This window comes from Taudactylus pleione, unplaced genomic scaffold (assembly GCF_031769625.1).
Source record: "Taudactylus pleione unplaced genomic scaffold, aTauple2 ptg000336l, whole genome shotgun sequence".
NCBI lineage: Eukaryota > Metazoa > Chordata > Amphibia > Anura > Myobatrachidae > Taudactylus > Taudactylus pleione.
The window spans coordinates 6084753-6102846 of NW_028284737.1; the positions used below are offsets into that span (position 1 = coordinate 6084753).

Genomic DNA, 18094 nt, shown 5'->3' on the forward strand with positions numbered 1-18094 from the left:
TTTCAAACACGTGTCACCCTTTTTAGAATGCCTGATGATGTGGTCTTAAGGCGTTACCGCCTACCACCCAAAATCATCCTAGACACTCTTTCATTAATAGAGAGTGATCTTGAAAGGCAAATTAACAATCCAACAGCAATACCACCACTTATGCAGTTAATGTCGGTGTTAAATTTTTGTGCCTCAGGATCTTTTCAGACCACAGTCGGCATAGTTGCGGGAATTTCCCAATCCTCCTTTTCAAGGATCCTGAGAGCGGTAATGGATGCCCTATTTAAGCACCTGCATCATTTTATTAATATGCCATTGGATATGTGGTCCCTTAATGTGGTTAAGCAAAATTTTTTCGAAATTGTAGTCTTACCACACATCATAGGGGTTGTGGACGGCACTCACATACCACTTCAGCCTCCAGCAGTGCTGGAGGCAATATTTAGGAACCGAAAAAATTTCCATTCAATGAATGTAATGGTGGTATGTGATGCCTCCCTCCAGATCCTGTCCCTGAATGCCAAATTTCCCGGAAGTGCACATGATTCTTTTGTCATCCGGCAATCAGGGCTTTGGCACAAATTAAACAACCTACAAGCTGGTGATGCGTGGCTTCTGGGTAAGTGGTACCCTTAATTTAAAAAAAAATCACTGTTGACTTAGAAATGGTACTGATGTTTTTTTTATTTTCACAGGAGACAGTGGTTACCCTTGCACGCCCTGGCTGCTCACTCCTTATTTGGTTCCTACACCAGGGCCACAAAGTCAATATAATTCCACACTTACTGCCACCAGGCAGGTGGTGGAGTGCTGCATTGGCCTTTTCAAAGGCCGATTTAGATGCCTCCACCGCTCTGGTGGCGACCTAATGTATTTGCCGGCTATGGTTTCCAAAATTGTGGTCCTGTGTGGGATATTTCACAACATCGCCATAAGGAGTGGTGTCCCAATGCAGCCAGAGGATGCCTTGCCTGAGGATGGCCCCCCTGAGGTTGGTCGGAGGAGAGTGTCTGGGGGGGCCATACGTGATGACGTAGTGGCACGTTTTTTCAGGTAATTTTTTTCAATCATTTAGTTAATCAAACATATGTTATCTGTGTTTTTTGACTGTTAAATTTCCAATGTGGTAATTTGTTTTAATTTTTCTTCTCTTTTTTTTACCAACAAATAAACAACCTGCATACTACCTGAAAATAATCGACTGTGACAAATATGTTCCAAAATGGTATTTTACATCTGGACAAATGAATTATTACCATGAATTGTGGAAACATGTTGGCATGCTACATCTACAACCAGTTCTTGATGTCATTTTTTTTAAAATGTTTATTAAGCGTGTTTGTGTTGTGTTTATTAAATGTTTGTTTTGAAAAATGTGTTTGTTTTTTTTAACAATAAGTTAACCAAAATTTTTGGTTTTAAAAAATGGGACAATAGCTTCTTAATTTTGTCCCAAGTGAAAACTGTTGCAAATGTGGCTAAAATGTTTTTAAAGGAATTCACTTTTTACACAGGTTTTTTTTTTTTTATAATTTATAATTTTTTTTTTTGACTAACAAAAGGTATTATGGCGAAGCAGTATGGAGGGAAAGACTAATACAAACACGTTTATGTAAATGTATCCACAAAAAAAAACATAATGTGTGTTAAGGAATTTGCAAAAATTCTTATTAAATGTAATGGTATTAAAATGACCACTTTCATAATTACTTGGAGTTTCCAAATATTCCTTTTCAAAATGTCAAAACACATTCCACAAATGCAAACTTATTATTTATCCTGGGATTAAAATGTTAGAGGCAAGGAAAGAGATTTATTAACCAATTTTTTTTTTTTTTTTAAATGAACAACTGTATCAAACAAAATAAAGCACAATTAAGGCCTCCTTAAGGCCAATAAATGGTCCAAACACACTAGAATGCCAATAATATGGCCACGCAGATGGCCAAGCTCCTCGAATATTGCATCATTCTGCATCCGTGCCTCTGTTGAAAGAGAAATGTGTGTATTACTAAAATGTAGACATTAATATTTTTTCAAATGGTCATTAGGAGTAACATATAAAACAAGATAAGATACCATGCAAAATGGGGCAAACAGTTCACATTTATTAAAATAAACTCAACATTGTAAACTTTCAAACACAAAGCAAATGTAAAAAATATATATATATATAACAGTGGTTAGAACTAAAACATTTGCATATGAAGTAAGCCTAACACAAGTTGACAATGTTAAAATTAATTAAAAAACATGAAAGACACAAGTGGTAGTGGTTTTGCATGTGTCTTATGCGCAAGGTTAATCCAACATTTTTTTATTTTTAAAAACTAGCAGATTTGTGCTAAACTGAATTTTTTAGGTACATAGGGCAAATTTAAAAATCATATAAAATGGATAAAAAGGAAATATAATGTCAAAAAATAAACACCCCCCCCCCACAGTGTATGCATATAGGGAACATTTAAAAACATTACTTCCACCAAAAAAAATAAAAAATACCTGCAGCATCCAGAACAGGGGCAGAGTGGCCAATCTCATCCTTGGATGATGTCGGCCAATGAAGATGAGATGTGGGAGGGGTGAGTTGGGAAAGAGATGAGGTAGTGGAACATGGAGAGGGTGGATCAGGGGAGGGAGTAGAAATATGGATGGGTATGACAGGGGAGGGAGGGTTGGTTTGGGATTGGGGGCCAGGAGAGGTAAGGGGAAATATGGATGGCAAGGTCAGGGGAGGGTGGTGAATTTGGGGAGGAGTGGGCAGGGGAAGAGAGGGTTGGAATGGGGGATAGGGGTAGGGCCGGCCTTCTTCACCGCCTCACTATCCGCTCTTGACCTAAATGATGGATAGTTCAAAAGATTAACTAAATTGTCATACATTTTAAAAATTAAAAAAAACAAAAACTAAAATCCCATACACAAATACCAGGTATAATTTATAATAAAACAAGGCCATATTGCAAACATGCACACGCATTAATGATAAATTACATTAGCAAAGTACATTATGCAAATAAGATTAAGATTAAACCATTCACATATACACTTACGCCGACGGATACGCAGCCGGAGAGACTCGAGCAGGCGGGGTGACCTGCATCGCAGATCAGACCATCTGCGCTCCAATTAGCCGATGTTCCAGCGGTAGCCCATGGAACGCAGATGACGCCGCACCTCCGCGTACGCCCGCCTCTTCATTATATTGGTGACGGGGGGCTGTCGTGTGGTGATTCTCTGGTCCATTACCTCAGCAAGGACCAGCAACTCACGGCGTGTGAACGCACTGGCTCTCATGATGGCAATGATTTTTTTCACACAAAACAATTTTAATAAAGGTACAAGAAAAATCTGATTGGCTAATGTACTTTCATAATTAAAAGGAACAATTCTATTGGTTAATGTGTGAGTCATGTGAAAATCCCCAATAAATATATTGGGACTTATGATTAGCTTCATGCATTTAGATGCGTTAGCAAAGGTCAGAACAAACGGAATAACCATATAATCTGTTTGTAAACCAAAAAGGAAAACATAACAGAAACATTCTTTGGAATTATACTATAAATCTGCTTTGTCCTTATAACCGTACGGATTCAGCGGAACAAATGTCACACAATACAAAAAATAAAGTTTATCGACATTCAAAAAAAAAACAAGATTCAAAACATTTGAGGTTCAATTAAGCAACTTAATATGGTGATTTCCACCAATCGATCAAGTATGTTTGCCGAACGAGTAACAAGGCAATCGAAAACTGACAGGCCAACTTCCGGAAATTACTTGTGCGAGCGCAGACATCAACCAAAGATGAGTAGAGCGCTCGCTATTTTGAACGCTCACTAGCTAGAGGAGGGGTTGGGTGAATATGGGGCGGAAGCCTAGCTACTAGCGAACAAACGTGCGAGCGCTTTGTTTTACATATTTCCATTTGTACGGACTATGAGCGAATGTCCGCTTGCGTTCGTCTCTGAATCAGGCCCTCTGTTCAAAGTCTAATTGGAATAGCAGCATATTGTACAAGGCAGATATAACAATCACCAACCGTAGTGTGCTGTATCTTGCTACTGGAGAGTGAGTTTCACTGTAGTCAATGATTTCTGAATATAGCCTTTTGCAACAAGATGAGTCTTGTAATGGGCAATAGTCCTATCTGCTTTCATCTTTCAGCAGAAAACCCACTTACTTTCTGTCTTTCAGAGCAACTGTGGGAGCATGATTCTTCAGATACATCATTGTAGACAATGCTTCTACCCCAAAACATTTGTTCAGACCTGAATCCTTCAGCATAGATCATGCTTCCACTTTAGTATGATTTGCACACTCACTTACACCACTCTACTCTGGCATGTATGCAAATGTCAGTTGATGTTCAATGCCATGCATCTCTAGGAAGGTTTCAACATCTTTGTTTAGTTAATTTTCTCCATTGTCAAACTTCAAAAACTTTAGTTTGTGACCAGCTTTCTAATGATCTCTTGTAGTCATTATTTTTTCACTCTGGTGAAGTCATCAATGAATGTTATGAGGTATCTGTTTCCACTTACCGACTTTGCTTCCATTGGACCACACACATCTAGATACACCAATTTCAGGGGTGCTTAAGTTCTGGTCACTGATTTTGGGAGTGGGCAATGTCCTTGCTTGCCTATTATACAGCTTTCACAGATTGGTCTGTCATTGTCAGTCACGGATATTCCTGTCACCATCCCATCTAGAAGTTTCTGAACGCAGTCATATCGAAGATGACCTAGCATTCTGTGCCTGAGTTCCAGGGGCTGGGACATATAGTTCTCAGCACTGGGTACCTGTTGCTATTATAGTCCCTTTTATATTCCGCACAATGCACTTTCCTTCTACAAATTGGACTTTAAATCTTTTCTGCTCCAGGATACTTATGGCTATGAGGTTTGTCCCCATGTCTGGTATAGTACATATAGCACATCTTGAATTTCTGTGGCTTTGGTAACATTTCCTATTCTTAGATGGGCTGTGACTGTTCCAACTTTTGTATCTCCTATTTCTCTGACTGTGGAAGGATCACACATGTTCAATATCATGAACAGTGGCAAATTTTGCCTAGAGACTGCAGGGTTGCAGCCCCCCAGTAAAATCCACCACCTCAGTGTAGTCAGTGCAGTCCGTGATTGCACTGGATACACTGTGACTGGCAGTGGCTTCTTATTGGAAGCGCTACCTGCCAGTAACATATACAACAGGCAGTCTCAGGGGGAGGTGTCTCTTCCCCCTGGTACTGCCAGTCCAGGTTGCTATTAGCAGAGAGCAGCTTCCAAGAGTAAGCCGCTACTCTGCTTTCCCGCCAGCCCTAACCGGCTCCTAGGGGCTGCAAATGATGCAGTCCTTTTGAAGCAGGTGACATGTGCGGCTCCCTGCCAATAGTGCGTATGCGCTGGTCCCGGTGCCTGACAGATTGATTGCGCAGGAGGCGGGACCCGGCCATGGAGGAATGGGTGAGTGATTGCACTAGCTCGCTTTCAGCTGCGGCAGCTCATCTAAGAGGGTAAGCACCGCCGCTGATCGCGAACCTCTCCTGATTGCAACTGAAATGTCTATTAGCACCTGAGTCAATATACCAGCAATTTTTCTGCAGCTGTCTGTGACACTTAAGGCTGACTCATTCTTGCTGATCAGCATTCACAGAGAGGGGGAGAGGTCCTACTTTTATCCCCATCATGCCCTCAGTCCTGCTTTTATCCCCATCATGCCCTCAGTCCTGCTTTTATCCCCATCATGCCCTCAGTCCTGCTTTTATCCCCATCATGCCCTCAGTCCTGCTTTTATCCCCATCATGCCCTCAGTCCTGCTTTTATCCCCATCATGCCCTCAGTCCTACTTTTATCCCCATCATGCCCTCAGTCCTACTTTTGTCCCCATCATGCCCTCAGTCCTGCTTTTATCCCCATCATGGCCTCAGTCCTGCTTTTATCCCCATCATGCCCTCAATCCTGCTTTTATCCCCATCATGCCCTCAGTCCTGCTTTTATCCCCATCATGCCCTCAATCCTGCTTTTATCCCCATCATGCCCACAGTCCTGCTTTTATCCCCATCATGCCCTCAGTCCTGCTTTTATCCCCATCATGCCCTCAGTCCTACTTTTATCCCCATCATGCCCTCAGTCCTGCTTTTATCCCCATCATGCCCTCAGTCCTGCTCTTATCCCCATCATGCCCTCAGTCCTGCTTTTATCCCCATCATGCCCTCAGTCCTGCTTTTATCCCCATTATGCCCTCAGTCCTGCTTTTATCCCCATCATGCCCTCAGTCCTACTTTTATCCCCATCATGCCCTCAGTCCTACTTTTATCCCCATCATGCCCTCAGTCCTGCTTTTATCCCCATCATGGCCTCAGTCCTGCTTTTATCCCCATCATGCCCTCAGTCCTGCTTTTATCCCCATCATGCCCTCAGTCCTGCTTTTATCCCCATCATGCCCTCAGTCCTGTTTTTATCCCCATCATGCCCTCAGTCCTACTTTTATCCCCATCATGCCCTCAGTCCTGCTTTTATCCCCATCATGGCTTCAGTCCTGCTTTTATCCCCATCATGCCCTCAGTCCTGCTCTTATCCCCATCATAACATCAGTCCTGCTTTTATCCCCATCGTGCCCTCAGTCCTGCTTTTATCCCCATCGTGCCCTCAGTCCTGCTTTTATCCCCATCATGCTCTCAGTCCTACTTTTATCCCCATCATGCCCTCATTCCTGCTTTTATCCCCATCATGCCTTCAGTCCTGCTTTTATCCCCATCATGCCCTCAGTCCTGCTTTTATCCCCATCATGCCCTCAGTCCTACTTTTATCCCCATCATGCCCTCAGTCCTGCTTTTATCCCCATCATGGCCTCAGTCCTGCTTTTATCCCCATCATGCCCTCAGTCCTGCTTTTATCCCCATCATGCCCTCAGTCTTGCTTTTATCCCCATCATGCCCTCAGTTCTGCTTTACAATTCATTACTTACCTTTATTTTTTTTCCTCTTTTTCTCTACTCTCCTCCGCGGTGCTGCTGTAAATGACGCTGCCACGCACGCCAGCTGCCGCACGCTCACTGTGAGAGAGTGAGACGCTGCAGCTGTGATTGGATGCCACTGTTGAATCTTTAACAGCGGCATCCATTTCATGCGGGGGCAGAGCTGGGGGCATTTTAGTGTAGCGCAGGGACCGGACAAAATGGGGATTTTGTTAGGGCTCATTTTCGGGGTAGGGCTTATTTTGGACCGTTTTTCAAAAGTAAAGGTAGGGCTTATTTTCTGGGTAGGTCTTATTATCGGGGAAACACGGTAGTAGGAGCATTAGTCCATATAACACACAAGTTTAATTAATACTGAAATTATGAAAACAGGGCCCAACAATTATAATTATAAGAGATGACATCATAAATTTCTGTATATACATATATTAACAATGTGTGTATTACCAGCATATTAGAAGCTACAGATGTGTCCCAAGTACTGAAGCTTCAATATTTAAATTGATCACAGCCCTCCTAGTTAGCATCTAATATTAACCATACACAAGTGACACTAATTATGGCCACCTCACAGCACCTGAAATCGCATGATCCATTTTTTTTTTAAATCCAAGTTCTGAATTGCGAGTCCGGGCTCTGTTCTACACCGAACCCCAAAATTGTTCCAAACTGGGACTTGATTCAACTTGGAACTCATAAGTTCGGGTATGTTCTGTTTGAATTCATATTTACTTAATTGTCATGGGCTACCCGGCCACCGATAATTAACATAATGAATAAACCCTTTAGACTTGGAATATTTATTATGTAAGTCATGTGGCACAAGAAACATCACCAAGCACCAAATATATAGATGGATTATAAAGGTATTTATTCAAATTATTTAAATCATTTGTAATATATACACTGTGTAAATGGTAGTTGTTATTCTTTCCTACCAACAGATGATTGCAAACAGTGTGCTTATTGTCAGGCTGTGGTCAGGTTGTGTTCCCGAACTGGAATCGGGGACGAGAGAGTGAACCACTATGATGTATTTCCTTTGCATGTAATTGGAGAAGAATAGGCTGACATGTATCAATACAAGAGGAGGCTAAGCAAGACATAGACAAGTTTAGAAGGATCTGCGTCGAGTCTCTGGAGACAAATTGGTGGACTAGAGTCTGGGTTTCTCCTCAGAGGGTAGTTAGAGTCCTGAGCAGTCTGAGGAGTGGCCTGAATCTAGGCTACATACTGCAGTGACTGTTTCCAGGCTGGTACTGGAGAGGCAGGGTTCTGGGCTGGTACCGAAGAGACTGGATTCCGGACTGGTACCGGAAAGGTAGGATTCCGGGTTGGAACCGGAGTGACTGGCTTCCGGGCTGGTACCGGAGAGACTGGATTCCGGGCTGGTTCCGGAGAGGTTGAATTCTGGGTTGGTACCGGAGTGACTAGTCTGGGTTCTGTTAATTGTAACAGGCACGGGAGTCTCAGTGTGGGAGCACTTAGGAGCACAGAAACAGAACTCACTGAGAACACTGTGAGAAAAGTTGCATTGACAACCAGGAATTTGTATTATAGCCGAGAGTTGCTGCTGATTGGTTTCCAGTGGGGAAGAATCAGGATTAACTTCTCATTGGTAGTTCCTGCATCAGGTGACCATGCCAAAGATGGCTGCGCCCACACAGACTGACCGGTGGGAGGACCTCCACGTGGGATGCCAGCATCAGTGAAAAGCAGGAGCTGGAGTGTCAGTGGAAGAACTGTAGCGGCTGTTGATGGACCGGATGAAGGAGCGCTCACAGCGGCCACTGAGAGCAGATTCCTATGGACCCCTGATGATTCTGGGGTCTCTAATGGGAGCCATGACACTATTATAGCAAGTCATATGATGTTTTTCACTGCCCAAGATCTAATCCTCAGGGCGCAGGCAGCGCAGGAATTCTTTGTTTCTCACAATGCATGCTTCTATCTTATCCATACACTCGAGCAGTTCATTTTCCTTGTATTCTCGAGGGTGCACACTGAAAGGATGGTCTTGGCACATCGCTCTGCCTGCTAGGGTCATGCAGCAAGCTGCCAATAATGATGGTGAGTAGGTGGTAAATAGGTAATCAGGCAGAGTCAGAACTGCAATATCTCTGGCTAGAGCAATGGCTTTGTCATTCTGCGATAGCTTCCCATCAATTACACAGAGATGGAAGTAGTGTTGCAGGAACTCGGCTATTGTGGGAACTTCCAGATGGAATTGGAGTTCTGTCAGTATAGTGCGCTTAAGCTGGAGTAACTGGACCCGGCTGAAGGTGTTAAAACACAAATCCAGCAGCTATTTAACAGTTGGATGTCGTCGTGTCTCTACCTGAAAGGGATCCATAAATTAGTTATTTGCCCAAGGAATGGGTTGCAAGTTCTGGTAGAATGTAGTCTACATACATAAATAGCAAACAGTGATGTTCTGATCTATCATTTTATATATATATAAATATTAGGGATGTGCAGGCTCGGAAAGGTTCGAGTTTGCACATTGAGTTCGGATTTTTCCCTCCAAAAAAACGGAACTCAGAAAGAGGCAAAACGTCATCTTGCATGGACGAACATCATCATTCCTGGACTTTTGTGCCCCCAAGCTGTAGCATGATTGATATGCTGCGACCATTTGGGGGCAGGGAGGGGGCACCAGTTCTACATTCCTGGAAACAGCAACGTGTTGCCCCCGTTTCCTGGGAGTGCCTAGGCCAGAGTCTGCAGATTTCCTGGCCTCGCAGATGCTGACCGATGGCAGCAATGTTGACCCGAAGCAGCATCTACAGACGCTTCTCAAGATCACAGATGCACGCAGGAGGCGTTTATTTCCTACAGAGATCTCCTGCTGCATTTGCATATTAGTTGGACGGTATTGCACAGTTGCTTCCGGTCGTAGCAGGTCTCACGCATGCGCACGAAGGCGCCGGTGCCGTCGTGCGCATGCTCTGCCATCGACCCATAGCCCCCCCAGTAAAATCCACCATCTCAGTGTAGTCAGTGTAGTCCGTGATTGCACTGGATACACTGTGACAGGCAGTGACTTCCTATTGGAAGCGCTACCTGCCACAAAAGGCAGTCTCAGGGGGAGGTACTCTTTGCCCTGGGACTGCCAGTGTAAGTTGCAATTAGCAGAGAGCGGCTTACAAGAGAAAGCCGCTACTCTGTCTTTCCGCCAGCCCTAACTGGCTCCTAGGAGTTGCAAATGATGCACCCCTTTGGAAGCCGGTGACATGCGTGGCTCCCTGACGATATTGCGTATGCGCTGGTCCCGGTGCCTGAAAGATCGATTGCGCAAGATGCAGGACCCGGCCTGGAGGAATGGGAGAGTGACTGCACCGTGTCGCTTTCAGCTGCGGCAGCCCCCCTCATCTAAGAGGGTAGGAGCCATCGCTGATCGCGAACCTCTCCTGATTGCAACTGAAATGTCTATTAGCACCTGAGTCAATATACCAGCAATTTTTCTGCAGCTGTCTGTGACACTTAAGGCTGACTCATTTTTGCTGCTCAGCATTCATAGAAAGGGGGAGAGGGGTGCCAGTGCTCTCTCTCACCAAGGTTCTATAATATCTAGTTACAAATCTGAGTAGCACAAAGCTGTAGGTCCAGTGCTTTTATGCAGGTCTTTGAAAGAAATCTGTGAGAGCATTTTATGGAATAAATTATGGTAGTAGGAGCATTAGTCCATATTACACAAAAGTTTAATTAATACTGAAATGATGAAAACAGGGTCCACCAATTATAATTATAAGAGATGACATCAGAAATTTCTGTATATACATATATTAACGACGTGTGTATCACCAGCATATTACAAGCTACAGATGTGTCCGATGTACTGAAGCCTCAATATTTAAAATGATCACAGCTCTCCTAGTTAGCATCTAATATTACCCGTACACAAGTGACACTAATTATGGCCACCTCACAGCACCTGCAATTGCAAGATCCATTTGTTTTTTAAATCCAAGTTCTGAATTGCGAGTCAGGGCTCTGTTCTACTCAGAACCCCAAAATGATTCCAAACTGGGAATTGATTCAACTTGGAACTCATAAGTTCGGGTATGTTGTGTTCTAATTCATATTTACTTAATTGTCGGGGGCTACCCGGCCCCTGATAATTAACATAATGAATAGACCCCTTAGTCTTGGAATATTAATTATGTAAGTCATGTGGCACAAAGAAACATCACTAAGAACCAAATATATAGATGGATAGTAAAGGTATTTATTCAAATGATTTAAATCAGTTGTAATATATAGACTATGTAAATGGTGGTTGTTATTCTTTTCTACCAAAGTGAACAGATGATTGCAAACAATGTGCTTATTATCAGGCTGTGGTCAGGTTGTGTTTTCGAACTGGAATCAGGGACTGGAGGGAGTGAACCACTATGCGCTGGAAACTAGACGACCTGATGTATTTCCTTTGCATGTAATTGGAGAAGAATAGGCTGACATGTATCAATACAAGAGGAGGCTAAGCAAGACGTAGACAAGTTTGTAAGGATCTGTGTCGAGCCTCTGGAGACAAATTGGTGGACTAGAGTCTAGGTTTCTCCTCAGAAGGTAATTAGAGTCCTGAGCAGTCTGAGGAGTGGCCTGAATCTAGGCTACATACTGCAGTGACTGTTTCCGGGCTGGTACTGGAGAGGCAGGGTTCTGGGCTGGTACCGTAAAGACTGGTTTTCGGACTGGTACCAGAGAGGTAGGGCTCTGGGCTGGTACCGGAGAGACTAGATTCTGGGCTCTTACCAAAGAGGCAGGATTCCGGATTGGTACCGGAGAGGTAGAATTCCAGGGTGGTACTGGAGAGACTGGCTTCTGGGCTGGTTCCGGAGAGACTGGATTCCAGACTGGTACCAGAGAGACTGGATTCCGGGATGGTACCGGAGAGACTGGCTTCTGGGCTGGTACCGGAGAGGTTGAAGTCTGGGCTGGTATCGGAGAGACTAGTCTGGATTCTGTTAATCGTAACAGGCATGGGAGTCTCAGTGTGGGAGCACTTGGGAGCACAGAGACAGAACTCACTGAGAATGCTGTGAGAAAAGTTGCACTGACAACCAGCTGGCCGCCCAGGAAATTCTTTTATAGCCGAGAGCTGCTGCTGATTGCTTGCCAGCGGGGAAGAATCAGGATTAACTTCTCATTGGTAGTTCCTGCATCAGGTGACCATGCCAAAGACGGCTGCGCCCACACAGACTGACCGGTGGGAGGACCTCCACGTGGGACGCTAGCATCAGTGGGAAGCAGGAGCCGGAGTGTCAGTGGAAGAACTGCAGTGGTTGTTGATGGACTGGATGAAGGAGCGCTCACAGCAGCCACTGAGAGCAAATTTCTATGGACCCCTGATGAGTCTGGGGTCTCTAATGGGAGCCATGACACTATTATAGCAAGTCATATGATGTTTTTCACTGCCCAAGATCTAATCCTCAGGGCGCAGGCAGCACAGGAATTCTTTGTTTCTCACAATGCATGCTTCTATCTTATCCATACACTCGAGCAGTTCATTTTCCTTGTATTCTCGAGGGTGCACACTGAAAGTATGGTCTCGGCACATCGCTCTGCCTGCTAGGGTCATGCAGCAAGCTGCCAATAATGATGGTGAGTAGGTGGTAAATAGGTAATCAGGCAGAGTCAGAACTGCAATATCTCTGGCTAGAGCAATGGCTTTGTCATTGTGCGATAGCTTCCCATCAATTACACAGAGATGGAAGTAGTGTTGCAGGAACTCGGCTACTGTGGGAACTTCCAGATGGAATTGGAGTTCTGTCAGTATAGTGTGCTCAAGCTGGAGTAATTGGACTCGGCTGAAGGTGTTAAAACACAAATCCAGCAGCTGTTTAACAGTTGGATGCCGTCGTGTCTCCACCTGAAGGGGATCCATAAATTAGTAACTTGTACAAGGAATGGGTTGCAAGTTCTTACAGAATGTAGTCTACATACATAAATAGCAAACAGTGATGTTCTGATCTATCATTTTATATATATATATATATATATATATTCGTATATATAAAAGGGTTGGCCAAAAGCTTGTGACCAGAAGCAGCATCTACGGACGATTATCAAGATCACAGATGCACGCAGGAGGCATTTATTTCCTACAGAGATCTCCTGCTGCATTTGCATATTAGTTGGACAGTATTGCACAGTTGCTTCCTAGCAGCTGTCCAATACCGCCCACATCTGAATCAAGCCCTTTATCCCCAGGAGGTACATACCACTTTGCATGCAATGAAGAGGGATGCCACACCCACCAACTGGAATATTCCAGCGGGCACCTGGACAGATGTTAGGAATCTATCAATGATGTTGACCGTTAGACACAAGGACTCCAATTCCAGGTGAAGGTGCTTGTGAACGCCAAATAGCCAGAGGATAAGTTTTCCTCGACACTCTGGTCTGAGCTGCAAGAAAAACACCATTCACAATTCAGAATTAAGTGAAGAACAAAACATTAAATATTTAACTTTAGATAAATAATCCTGGGTTTGAAATAGGGCTGATAATATTAACATATCCTATGTATGCGATTTTCCATTAGATTTAATATACTAAATATAAATTGCCTAAATATATAGGAATAACTTCAAGGCCTATCTGCTTACAGCCTTACACCCCTGACACAAGTTGGAATTAAAGGGTGTAAATGGGGTACATGAGAAATGTAACTTCAAAAAAATTAGCATAAAGCAAAAACATGTACCCTCTGCATAAACCAAATACACCATTACCACTGCAGTAATGGTCATGGTCTGTCCTATGCTAGAAGTCTCTCATACATTGTCATGTTTACATTTCTGAGCAATTTCTAGCATAGGACAGACCATATGGGGAAGACATAGATGTGAGTTGGAAACTTGACATATATTGCAGTATGTGGAACTAACATTTTCGTCATTGAGCATCCATGGGGGGGACTTAGGGATAGGCACCCCCCCAGGAGACTTAGGTTTAAGCAGCGGGGAAGGGGGGTGGTTAGGCACTTAGAGGGGGGAGTAGGGTTAGGCACAGAGGGAGAGGTTAGGGTTAGGCACCCCTAAGGAGGGTTAGGGTTAGGGGGGTTAGGTTAGATTTGTTGACACTTACCTTACCACGATCGGGATTTCCAGCGCTGTCAGGCTTCTGCTGCCAGGCTCTGCTGTTTTGTCGGGCTGCCGCTGCCGGGATTCAAACTCCCGGCCTTGAGGCAGCCTGGATATCATACCGATTCCACTGAAACTGCCCTTATGAAAGTCAGCAATAACCTCCTAGCTGCCAAATCAAAGGGCCACTACTCTTTGCTAATTCTCCTTGATCTCTCTGCTGTTTTTAACAATGTTGACCACCCTCTCCTCCTGCAAATCCTTCACTCCCTCTGTCTGCGTGATACTGCCCTCCCCTGGCTGTCTTCCTACGTCTCTAACTGTTCTTACTCTGTCTCCTACACTTTTCTCCCTCTATACATCCACTTTAGGTGAGCTATTTTCTATGTACTATGTACTGTATATAGTCCTGCTATGTACTGCTATATATTCCTGCTAGATATGTTGGTGCTACAGAAATAAGTTGTACTATTAATAATATACAATATACATACCTCTGGCTGGTTGTCCATGCAGTTTGGTGTCAAGTACTTTATGTCTAGCTTCTTCTTAAAATCGTAGTATTCATCTCCATACTCCTTAAAATTCTGCAAGGACATGCTACGTGATGAGTTTAGGAATGGGTCGTTGTTAAGGAGCACAGGCATTCTTGTCTGAAAAACAGGCCTGGAGGTCTCAAACTGATAATGGACCCATGGATTCGATATCAGGTCTCCAGGTATGAGGTACCTGGGCTTCTTCACTTTGCTGCTTGAAGCAGCACTAGTGCATATACAGGAATTTCCTGCATCCTTTGGTGATGCTTCTTGCCTCTTTCTCTTATTAAAACTCTTCTGCTGATTAGACATAACCGCAAAGGGGTAGATGGAGCTGCTGCACCTATAACTAGCAACTTTCATCTGGGCTGAAAATGGAATGTTCACGTTCTACATGCAGCTGTGCTCGCTGCTGATTGGCTGATCAGAAAACTCTGGATTGTGACCTCACAATGAGAACTTAAGTTACGATGGGCTTGTAAATAATGGCACCAGCCAAAGGTGGGTAAAGTTGTGTAGACCTCTTGGTGGGGTTGGCTAGTTTTAGCGCATGTTAACCCGTGGTTTACAGGGCTGGTAAAATGTTATTACATTGAATAGCATTTCCCAGAGTGGCACGGGTAATTAGCTGAGGGTAACCACCAAGACAAATTGAATTTTCCCTAACCTTTCTAAAGCTACTGTATGTCGTAAAATACACTCCTGTAGCATTAACACGTTTATTGAAGAGTAACTAATGAACAGAATTGATTTAAACATGATAATTGGATGTTTTGTTTGCATCAATGTGATTCAGTGACATAAACATACATACAGGCATCTGATAGGACAGATAAATATGTTAAAATACTACAGAAAAACATAAAAAAACATTTACATTTCACTCTAGTTTGCATGAGTGAAGTAACACAATGTTTATTTAATCATAAGTGTTTGTGTTAAATCATGACTTTGTTACTATATTATTGGCCTAACAGTCAATTGTTAGGGAGGGATCGGTATAAAATACCGGTGACTGGATCAAATCCCGACAGGAAAAGCCTGACAGGAGGAGATCCCAACAGCAGCTGGAAAGTTCCCTAACCCTCCCCTTCGCCCCCCCCCCCCCGCCAAACCCTAACTCTCCTTAGGGGATCCTTTCTATGTACCTCACAAAAATGATAGGATAGACTTTGACTCCATTTTGTTATATTCCGCATATTTTCTTGCAATTGGATTTTCAATCTTCATTTAGTCTATCCAACGCACCAGAGGTTACAGCTGCATGTTATCAGATATAGCACATAAGAAGATTCACACACAAATGACCTGAGCTCTTGCAGTGTCTACATGGGACACAGGGCCTGATTAAGCTTTGGGAATAGAGTAAGATATAGCAAGTAATTTTGAACCAGGACAAACTATGTTGCAATGCGAGGCATAGGCAAACGCAGGGGGGGGGGGGTTCGGCTGCCTGGAAACACCCCTTCCCAGCCCACACCATGACCACAATAGAAATAGTAATATAATCAAATTTTACTAGTGCTGCATCTTCTCTGTATCACAAATGACATAATTAATACCAACTTTTAACATGTATCAGCCAGTAATAAATAACCTATGCACCAACTAGGAGATAAGGAAACCATGCACTGTTAGTGATGTACTGCTATAGAGCCCAATATGTACATATATGTCCAGGGCAGTGCTAGGTTCCTCTGCTGCTCCCCCAGACTTTCTCCAATACTATGGAATGGAGCCCACATCTAAAATAAAAATATTCAGCTCAGGCAGGATGGCCTACGGCTGCATCTAATGGCTTACTGTGATCGCTGGTCCTGTACATGCTGGAATTATGACACACGATATACTTTGTATGACGCATATTAAAGATGGATAAGTGTTAATTCTGCCCTATTCATGGACTGGCCACACTCACTGTAAAATCAAGTATTTGGAAACCCCCCTCTAGAAATCCTGCGTTTCCCACTGCAAGGGGTGTAAATACATAAATTTTTTGCCATGCAGGGTAAATACTGGCTACTTTTGCATGTAGCCCACAAATACTGCACAGCTTTATTATTACACTGCAATTTAGATGTCAGTTTGGACATATCCCACCCAAATCTAAATCTCTCTGCTCATTATACATCTGCCCCACCTGCAGTGCAGCATGGTTTTACCAAGATGATCAGTTATGTGCTATATCTTACTCTATTCCCAAAGCTGAATCAGGCCCACTGTCCAAGATTTTTATCATTTTTATTCATTTTGGGGATAACGTTCATTCTTTATCTTTAACTAGACTACTTGCTAGAATTGAATTTATATTTTTATTTTTCCTATAAATATTATTTGGTTTAGGGGTAGGGAAGGGCATAAGACTGGATCCGGTAATAGTAAATTGTTGTGTTTTCTAAGAATTCTTTCTTCATTATTGTGGTTCTGTCCAAATTTGGTAACAAAAGAACAACTCCATTCTGTTTTACCAACATCTGTTTATAGTTCAGTCATTATTGTCTGTTTCAAATGAGTGCTTTATGGTAAGCAGTGTCAACTAATATGATTGGATAACCTCTATCCAGAAACCTATTATTAATATTAATGACTGCTCTTTAAAGGATTCCAAGGTACTGCAATTTTGTTTCAATCTTAAGAACTGAGTATAGGGAATGTTATCTTACCAGTGTGGGTTAGGCAACTTCTACCTATTAGTATTCACTTTTTAAAAAAACTGTACTAGCTACAATCTCATTATTCTTAATTTCCAACAGTAAATTAAGATACTCAATAGCAGTGTGATGAGTAGGGGTGTGCATGCGGTGCCACCGCCCAAAGCGCAGGGCTCTGTGGGGTGGCACTGATGCTACCCTACGGTCCCTGCACCCTACGGTCCCTGCATCCTACGGTCCCTGCATCACTGCTGCAGCACTACAGGAGAACAAGTTGGCCACTCCAGACATGCAGTTGGCAGACTGTACAGCGCAGGTGGTGCTGCTATCCTTACTGGCCCTGGCAGCCCTGCCCCCCATGGCATGACATAATTATCTCATACTATTGGGGTCATAGATGGCACAGGGCACTCAAACCCTGGTACAGCTCTAGTAATGAGATTTATAAGTGAACGTTAAATTCAACTTATTATATCTATTGAACGGGTGATATATCTATAGTTTATCGCCGGGTGTATACAGCGAATATGTCTATGAACAACGTTATTCACAGACATATCAATCTGCTGTGCAGAATAGCAGATGACCGATATATCTAAAAGATATATCGGTCATCTGCTGGTGTGTATGGATGACCCGCCTGTTGAGCTGTGAAGCCCGGCACATCGGGCTGACAAATTTGTAAGCGCGTATACACTTACCAATCGCTGAAGGGCCGACTCGTCGAACTAGGGTGTCCCCAGCTTAACTCTGGATTTAATATGAACTTGCATGAATGATAAAATTTGCTCAGCCTGTGAGATTTAAAGGATACGTTTATAGCTTTCGCACAGAACCTGGAACCTGT

At 43.4% G+C, this 18094-nt stretch overlaps 1 pseudogene; it reads right to left on the reverse strand.

Annotated features, from left to right (window-relative positions):
- Positions 1-8863: 8863 nt before the first annotated feature.
- Positions 8864-14908, reverse strand: LOC148508895 (uncharacterized; annotated as a pseudogene).
- Between the last annotated feature and the right edge of the window lie 3186 nt (positions 14909-18094).